General features: G+C 44.6%; 1 protein-coding gene across 1 annotated transcript in view; it reads right to left on the reverse strand.

Moving 5' to 3' along the window:
• The window catches only part of Pknox2 (PBX/knotted 1 homeobox 2), a 269,298-nt gene extending 268,809 nt beyond the window's left edge, over nucleotides 1-489 (reverse strand). The window contains exon 1 of the mRNA XM_017798628.1: nucleotides 470-489. The gene's annotated coding sequence lies outside the window, so the exon portion shown is untranslated. The remainder of the gene's footprint in view (nucleotides 1-469) is intronic.
• Between the last annotated feature and the right edge of the window lie 9,168 nt (nucleotides 490-9,657).

The raw sequence follows: 9,657 nt of genomic DNA on the forward strand, positions 1-9,657 counted from the left end.
GCACACCTCCCCTCTCCCCACTCCCCCTTTCTCCCCCCCCATCGCCCCCACCCACTCGCTGCCCCGGCCGCTTCCCAGACGCCGAGCTGCTGGAGTGTCTCCCTCTACTGGAGGCTCAGTACAGGCATCGGGCGCAGGCCTGCTTGCTGCTGGCGGGAGGCAGCGCGCAGTGGGGAGAAAGCCTGCAGACCTGAGGTTGCCAGGAAGACACAGCTCAGTGGACCCCAGGAACTCAGGCCATCCCCTACCCCATGTCCAGGCCTCCTTAAGCGATCCGCTGGGGCAGAGCCCCAAGACATCCGGTACTGAAGGGACCGAGATGAAGTGAAATTTTTTGGAGACCTCAAGAGAACTCCCCAGAAAATATGAATCTTAAAACTGGCAAGAAACCCTTCCCTGCGTCTCCCCTCACCCCATTCTTGCCTGGCTGGCCTCATTTTTATGATTGCATTTGAATAATTCTCATTACCTTGGCCCCAGCAAAGGTGCTCAGATGGTTAGTTATTCCTAGTCTCAAGAGCTTTCTTCTTCTGTGGGCTTCCCGGGGCGTTTGGTTAAAGGGGGCGGGGGTGGGGTGTCACAGGGCGATGGGGTGGGGCCGGGGGGTAGAGATAACAAGAGGAGAGGCTTTATCTGCAACGCATCCTGGGCAAGACTTTGGAAGCCAGTACTGTTTTCATTCTTAAAGGTGCTTAGCAAAACAGTGAGTTCTAGGGGTTGGGGTGCAGTAATGTTTAGGAGCCAGCACTGTTTTAGCTTGGGCCTGTTGGGGTGGATTCTTCTGAGTCAGAAGGGCGGCTCCTCTTCTGAATGCCTTCTAAGATGGAAGACCAAAGTAAGTAAGCACAGTCATACACATGTCTCCATTTAGTGAAAATATGACTGCCAGGACTGGAGAGATGGCTCAACGGTTAAGAACACTGGTTGTTCTTGCAGAAGACCCAGGTTCGAATCCCAGCACCCACATAGCAGCTAACAACTGTCCGTAACTCCAGTTCCAGGGGATCTGACAGCCTCTTCGGTCCTCCGCTGGCATTGCAGGACACTGGTGCACTTGCCTACATGCAGGCAACACATGCATATATATATAAAATAAAAATAATAAATAAAATGAAAGAAAGAAAGAAAGAAAGAAAGAAAGAAAGAAAGAAAGAAAGAAAGAAAGAAAGAAAATATGACTGCCCTAGCCAGGAGTGGTAGTGCACACCCTTAATCCCAGCACTTGGGAGGCTGAGGTAGGCAGATCACTCACAGGAGAGTTCCAGGCCAGCTGGGGCTGCAGAAAGACCCTGTCTCAAAAAGACCAAAAAAAAAAGAAAGAAAAGAAAAAAAAGATTGCCCTACTAAGTTTCAAGCATAGGCTCAGCCACTAAGGATACAGGCCAGCTTGCTACATAGAGAGGCAGAGAACCCTTTCTGCCCCTATAGAGGAGCTGTTCTAGACACAGGCAGGTGGCAATTAATCCTTTGACCCCCACTAGGCAGGGTGTCTGGATGAAACCTAGACAAGGACACTGATAAAAGCAAGGAAAGCAAAAAGAGAAAATAGGTAGCCAAGTTTTCAGAAAAGAATCTGACCAGAGAAGTTGGGGGCCTACCCCTTGATCCATTCCAAGCCTCTGGGTCACTCCTTCCCTGGATCCAACACCAGCAAAAATGAGAGCTATTAGAGTCCAAGACTCAGAGGAGACTACATCACATTCCAGGTGTGCTACTATTTATCCACATCCTGCCTTCAAATTCACCCTGCAAAGTTCCTGGGGAAGAAAGGCTTCAGTCATATGCATATGTTTCCTGCTACAGATAGGGTGGAATCTCTCATCTTTTCATAGATGCCCCAAAGACTTCACTAGGTGGATTTATGTCACCCCAGTCTCTGATCTGTGGTCAGAGACTGTGGCTGCTGACAGCATAATCGCCATTATATATTATACATTGTATAATAATATAATAATAATGAATGCACTTGCCCTTTTTATGTAGTACAGAAGCGCCAGAATCACTAACCCAGGGGCTGGAGGCTGGGCTGCTGCCATAAAGTCTCAGAGGGAAACCTATTTCATATACTGGAAATGGAGAGCTCCCTTTGGCTCTGCCCAGGACCCCTGAAAGAAGGGGTTTCTCTCTTTGTGAGAGCTGCTGGTGAGTTGTCAGAGCCTGCAGAGTCAGAGGAAGAACCAGAGTACTTAACTGGTCAGAGACATGTCAGGCAACATTGTAATTTTCAGTCACTATAGCTTGCTTTGACCATTCTTGTAGCTTGCAAAAGCTTAAAAAGACTATGCTCTAACAATGTAGCCCCAGCTACATTTTGGGGGGGGGGTCTTTTTGAGACAGTCTCCCTGTAGCCCCAGCTGTCCTGGAACTCACTATGTAGACCAGGCTGGCCTTGAACTCACAGAGATCCACCTGCTTCTGCCTCCTGAGTGCTGGGATTAAAGGCATGCACCACCACACCTGGCCTAATATTGTTAAAAGCAAAAGTTTGGCCTACACCCTCTAGAAGCTCAGCTGTGTGCTAATACTAAGGGTAGAAGAGAGACAGAAGTCCACATTCTAGTTTTTCTCCTCAAGCCACTTTCATTCAATAGACAAAGCTTTAAAAAAGCAATCCAAGATTCCAACTGATGACCTAGCTAGTAAATAATTAATGAATAAATGATTTGTCAATATGTCAAATTCCCTAGGTTCCATATCTAAATCCTAGGATCTGTCAGTGAGGAGAGGGGATAGAGTAGAAATTAAGTTCATAGAATTTTTTTCCACATACTTTACAATTTCTTACCCATCATCCCATCCATATGTCATAAAATTCAATAATTCATTGGCATAACTAAGTAGGTTCCTACAATCCCCAGTCATCACACACACCTACATGCTAGAGTTCCTAAGAGAGGTCTTCTTTTCCTTCTATCTGCTTATTTGTCCTTCAGATGCGCTTCCACACAAGCTTGTCTCCTCTAAGCTCCAGATGTGCTCAGTCCATGGCCCAGCTGAGTCCTGTCTGTATCATCCTGTGACTTAAAATTTAAGACCGGTCTATATTCATCTGCCTGAACTGCCATAACAAAATATCACAAGCTAGATGATGTCAGCAACAGTCCAAAATCAGGTACCTTGCTTTGTGGTGAGGCCTCTCTTCCTTGCTCTCACATGGCACCCTCTCTCCCTCCCTGTGTCCTCAAATGGCCTTTCCCCTGTGCACACAGTAGAAGGAGACAGCTCTAGAGCCTCTTCCTTCTAAGGAGCCCTGCTCCAATTGGATTTCAGCCCCAACTTTATGACTTCATTTAACCTTAATTACCTTCTTAAAGGTCCTCTCTCCAAATACAGTATACAATTAGAGTTAGGGTTTCAACATATGAATAGGGGGGAGAGGATGGACAAGTCAGTCCATAACTGTCCACCTACCAACTCTCTTCATTCTTGGCTTGTTTTTAATGAAACCTGATGGATTGTGAGGTTCTTAAAAATGAGAGACAGTATCTTGCTTCATCTTAGGAACTTACCTAAAGCCTGGTACAGTGCCAAGTCTAGAAACCATGTTAAAGAAATGCTTATTGAATTGGATTGAATGGAACTATTTCTTCTTCATAGCCCCAGTTGTAGACAAGAGAGTTACCACCAGCTACCTGGGATATTTTTATTTTCTAAATGGTCTAAAGGCTTCTAATTCCTCCATTCCTACCCCCACAGACAGAGTATTCTTCCTAAAACAAATATTGGATCACATTTTGGTTCCCCTCAACGTCCTAGTGACTTTCCAAGAGATTTAGCCTAAAGTTAACTGAACCTTTCAATAGATAATGGATAAAGAAATATAATGCACACATATACAATGGAATAGTATTCAACTACAAAAGAATGACATTATGGGTAGAACAAGAAGACATTATGTTAAGTGAAATAAGCCAGGCACAGAAAGACACATACCCAATGTTCTCACTTATATGTGGAAGCTAGAAAGTTGATGTCAAGGAAGTATTGAGATGGGTGGGTACTATATACTTGTACTCTCAGGACCCAGGAAGCAGAGGCAGAGGCAGGAAGATCTCAAGTCCAAGGCCAGCCTGGCTTACAAAGTGAGACCCCATTTCAAAAAGCCAAGGGCAGGAGGGTGTAACTCAGTAGTAGAATACTTACTTAGCATAGGCAAGGTCCTAGGTTCATTACCCATCACTGGGGAAAAAAGAGGGGGTGGTTATATATTGAATAATGGTTACCAAAGCCTAGGAAGGCTATTGGGAGAGAGAATAGGTAATGGGTACAGGGACATAGTTGAAGAGGAGAAATAGCTTCTAATGTTCTATAGCACCACAGGGTAACTATGGCTGACAGCAATTAAGTAAATTTTTTAAATAGCTAGAAGGACTGGCAAGATGGCCCAGTGGATCAGGGCTCTTGCTACCAAGGCTGACAACCTAGGTTCAATTCCCAGAATCCAATCGTGGAAGGAAAGAACTGATTCCTGCAAGCCGCTCTCTGACCCCGACATGTGCACTGTGCCATGCACCCACCCATATACATACATATACACAATAATGTAAAAATATTAAAATAATGAAATAAGCTGGGTGTGGTGGCACATGCCTTTAATCCAAGCACTCTGGAGCAGAGGCAGATGAATCTCTGTGAGATTAAGGCCAACCTGGTCCACATAGTGAGCTCCAGGTCAACTTGGGCTACAGGAAGACCCTGTTTCAAAAGAAAACAAAATGAAAATATTAAAATATTAATAAATATCTATTTTATTAGTAAATATTAATAAAATAACTAATAGAAAGGATTTTTAATGTTCCCCAAAGAAAAGACAAGTTTTCTTAGGTAATAAATGTTAATTTTCCTTATTTGAACATTACATATAATACATATATTGAAATGTCATACTGTACTTCATAAATATATACAATAATTATATGTCAGCTATACATAAGAAGCATTTTTTTCCTTGGCAGTGCTGGAATTGGAACCCAGTATCTTTTGTATGCTAAGGAAGTGCTCCACTGCTGAGCCATACCTCCAACAAGAAGCATTTTAAAACATTTATTGAACTAACATAGCATACTCAGTTGGCAGAGTACTTGTCTAACATACAGTAGGACCTGTAAACCAGGCATGGTGACTCCAGGACCACATAAACCAGGCATGGTTACTAATGCCTATAATCTCAGCACTTAGGAGGATCACAAGTTCAAGGTCTTCTTCATCTACATAGTCAGTTCAAGACTAGTGTAGACTACATGTGACCCTGTCTCAAAAGCAAACAATGACAAAATCCCCACAAAGCTTACAGAGAATCGTTTGATGCAATGTTACCAAAAATAGAGTTCAAATCCCTCCTCATTCTCCTCTTCCTCCCCCTCCTTCTCCCCCTCCTCCTCCTCCTCCTCCTTCTCCTCCCCCTCCCCCTTATCCTCCTCCTCTTCTTCCTTCTATTCATCCTCCTCGACCTCCCTTATAATCTCTGGTTCACTGCCTCTCCCACCCCAGCTCCACCTTCCACTGGATCACAGTATATGGACAGGTCATATCAGAACCTCTAGAATGTCTCTAGAATTCGGGGTTCCAGGTCCCATCCTAGAGAAAGTAATCCTGAACAAGGCTCTGGGAATCTGTATTTTAGAAACTGCTGTGACAAAGAGGTTTGGGAACAAGCATTTCTGATGGGTCCCAGAACATACCTTTCACCCTCACCCTCCTGAACTTGCTCTGGCTAGTTCTCTAGTCTTCAGTCTTCAGTCCCCTTTTCCTTCCTAAATTCTGCTTTTAAGACTTAGCCAAAACACCATCTCTTTTCAGTGTCCTTGGGTCTTCCACCAGCTTTTGGGTCACCCAGACCTGGCTTAGATCTCCAGCCTATCACAAAATAGCCAGGCATATGGGAAGTTATCAGTGTTCTCTGAGTCTCTGTTTCTGCATTTGTGAAATGAAGATGGTAATAGAAGCCAACTCATGAGACCATGGGGATTAAGTAGAATCATGAATATAAAGAGCTTAGCACAGTCCCTGGCACATGGGAGGCTCTTCAATAAGTGGCAGCCATTAGGTTTAATAGCCCTTTACCCAGGGCTGCCACAGCACTTTACCCTGGCCTTTATTAGAGTGCTTATTTAATTGGCCTGAGGAAAAGAGAACTGTTTACTAAGAACGCTGTGACATACAGACCCTGAGGGCTATAACAGATAGTGGAAGCAAGAGGATGAAGAAAGGGAAATACTGGCTTGCTAAGGCTCCTTCCTAACCCTGGACCCTGGTGGGACTGTGGTGCTGGAGGGTACAGGCCAAATGAGGAAGTCCCTTCCTTTCCTGGTGAAGCACAAAAGAACTCAGCCCTTGGAGAAACGGCTGCACAGTGTAAAATCCAGGCCACAGTAAGTCATCTGAAGGGTGGGGCACCTGGATTCTGCTGAGCTGGAAACTAGGGTACCTAGGCCCCCTTGCCCAGCTTGAATTCTCTTCCCTTTCCTTCTCTTCCTTTCCCTTCCTCTCTTTGCCTTCCCTTCTTTTCCCTTCTTTCTTCTGACCCTGGGGAAGCATCTTTGCTCTCTGATCCCACCCCCACCTCTGAGGCAAGGTACAAAGCTGGCCCTCTGGGTATATAATAGGCAATTAATTGGGTCCTGTCTTGAACCAGTCTCTCTAATATAAGAGCAACATACTTCCAAGGTCTTTTGGTGCTGATGCACCAGTAATGCCTCCTCTTCAAGTCTACTCAGTGCCTCCACAGCCTCAACTACACACATGCACACACACACACACACACACACACACACACACACACCTGGTTATCAAGTGGACCTACCCAACCTTCAGCTTCTGATGAGAGGCACTAAAAGTTTTGAGTGATTCCCAAAACTTTGCAAAGCCTAATAAACTGAAAAATATCTCTGCCAATTTGAAAGCATTGAGAAAGAATGAGATTGGGACAGAGAATTTATTTCAACACTAGGAAGAGAAGAGAAAATGTCATGATTATTTCCAAACTGAGCCATTTCTGAGAAATGGTATCCCAAAAGTGTAGCCACAGAAATTTGTGAAAGAACAACACAGACCCTTGCTGTCCAGTAAAGAAGCCTCTAGCCATATACACCACCTGGGCACTTGAAATCTGCCTAGTCCAAACTGACGTGGGCTGCCTACACAATGTATAGAGTGAATTTAGAAGATCCAGCATGAAAAAGGTGTAAAGTGTTTCATTAAGGCTGGAGAGATGGCTCAGTGGTTAAAAGCCCTGGATGCTCTTGCAGAGGATCCAGGTTCAGTTCCCAGAACTGACATGGTAGCTAACAACCCTCTGCAACTCCAGTTCCAGGTCATCCAATGCCCTCCTCTGGCCTCCAGAGGCATTGCATGCATAGGTGCACTTAAATACGTGCAGGCAAAACACACATAAAATAAAAATTAATAAATAAAAAATAATTATTTTAGAAGTGGGCATGGTGGTAGAGGCCTACAATATCTACACTTGAGAAGAGGTGGTAGGAGGATTGTGACTTCAAGATCAGCCTGGTCTACACAGCAAGTTCTTATCTCAGAAAATCAAAGGCTATGGAGATATCTCAGTAGTGGAGTGCCTAGCATGGAGAAACTTTGGTTCTCATCACCACACACACACACACACACACACACACACACAATGAGAGACAGAGACAGAGAAACAAATTATTCTAGGGCTAGTGTAGAAATCAGTGGTAGGATGTTTACCTAGCATAAGTGAAGCTCTGAGCTCAATCCCAAGCACTATATGTGTGTTTCAGATATTGAAATGGTGATACTTTAGATACATGGAGTTAAGCAGAAAGATAGTTCATTAAAAATATTTCCATCTCTGTTTCTTTGCTTTTTAAATGTAGCTACTAGAAATTTTAAATTGCCACGTCACTTCAATTCTGTTTTTATGGAAGACTTCTCATGCACATCATTTTTGTCCCTGTGTCATCTGTGTTTCTACACTAAAACCATTGTCATTTTTCATTATAGCATGTCACTCTGGCTCAACAGTTCTTCAATCTCCTCTGCTTCCCCAAACCCCACCCAATTCCAGCAAAAATTGAGAGAGCATCATCAAGACACCCATTACCTCTTTCTGGCTTCAGAGAAACTCTTCTCTCTCCAAAACAAAGGCTCCTTTCCAAAATGTCCAGGAGGATCCATCTCTGAACCTCTTGTCACCCATCACTCTCCTCACCAGTGTCACCCTGCTATCGCCGACTGTCTCCTAAGCCCTTGGAACCTCCATTCTTATCACCCTCCTCATCACTCTCTATAGGGTCACCGTGCTTCCTTCTGCACCCCCTGTGCCCAGGAATGAACCCTGTCTGCTGCCATTGTTGCCTTTGATGCTGCCTCCCACCATAAGCCCTCCTGAGCTGAGGATTTTGCATGGCTGGTTCAAACCCCATTCTGGCAGTCAGAGCCTACAGCAGTCAGACTGCAGGGCAGGGAGAACCCACCAATAGTTCTAGGAAGGGTACAAGCCAATTTTTCCACAGAATCAGGGTCTGTCTTTTCATGCTATAGAAGAAGAGTGACAATAAGTGACCAAATTAAGGAACAAGGTACCCACAGCTCACCCAGCACTGGGAACACGGTTTGTTCAGCAAGGAAGAACAAAGCAAAGCAACAATAGCAGCTAATGCCTATTAAGTGCTTCTCGGTGCCAGTCTGCATGCTAAGAACCTAACTGCTCATCATATCTCTACAGCATCCCTGTGAGCCTCAGGGAAGGGGAACTACTTGTCACCAGGTATGAACTCAGGCTTGTGACCTTGAGTAGCCACACTCCAAACCACTTTGTGTTGCCTGACTGCTCCTTGTGGCTGTATCCATTCATTCACTGGCTGACTCAGTCTTTCAGCCTGCACATGTGGATAGCTAATATGAAATTTACCAGTTCATCTGTTCCCATTCAGCATCTAGCTGGCCAGGCAGACAGTAGGCCCTGGGGTTGCACAAATGAGTAGATTACAATCCAGAACTCATGGAGACTTTACAGTTTTTTAGCAGCCAAGAGACACAGAAAGGCCAAACTTGTCTTCAGATTCCATTCACACTTCACAGTGAATAGAGGTCCAGTCAGAGAGGCAAGAGGTGAGCTTCAAGTTAGTGGATTCTCAACCCAAACCAGCCAGGATTTCTCTTTGTGCCCCACACATCCTGCAGACTTTGCAAACACGTTGTATTTAGCTGCATGGTCCCTCATACTCAGTATATCTTTTTCTGCTTAAACCCCCATTGGCTGCTATCACGATGACAGTTGCAATAGCCACACCCAAATCAAAATTCATCCTCTCTAGATGCTCTACTTAGTTGAGAATACCCCCCTCCCGTGTCCTTCCGAGCTCATGTGTTCATATTTTCACCACAGCAGGATACATTTGTAGGTTGCTTTGTTTGTATTCTATAGTTTCAAATATATACACCTAACTCCTTAGACCCTAACAACCTTGGGATTTCGTAAAGGAAAGTACTATGTATCGCTCTTCTATCTCACCTTCTCTTTCCCTATCTCTCAGCATTTGGTAATAATCTCAACCTATACAAACTGACAGATAAGTGCTAATGGCTGGACCTGTGGTGTGTAAACTTACCTGTCTGCCTGCCTGGTAGTGTCATGGACTGGCATTAATAGCAGGAGTGCTTGTGTGTCCAAGTGTC

This window comes from Nannospalax galili, unplaced genomic scaffold, assembly GCF_000622305.1.
Source record: "Nannospalax galili isolate Female #2095 unplaced genomic scaffold, S.galili_v1.0 scaffold690, whole genome shotgun sequence".
NCBI classification, from domain to species: domain Eukaryota; kingdom Metazoa; phylum Chordata; class Mammalia; order Rodentia; family Spalacidae; genus Nannospalax; species Nannospalax galili.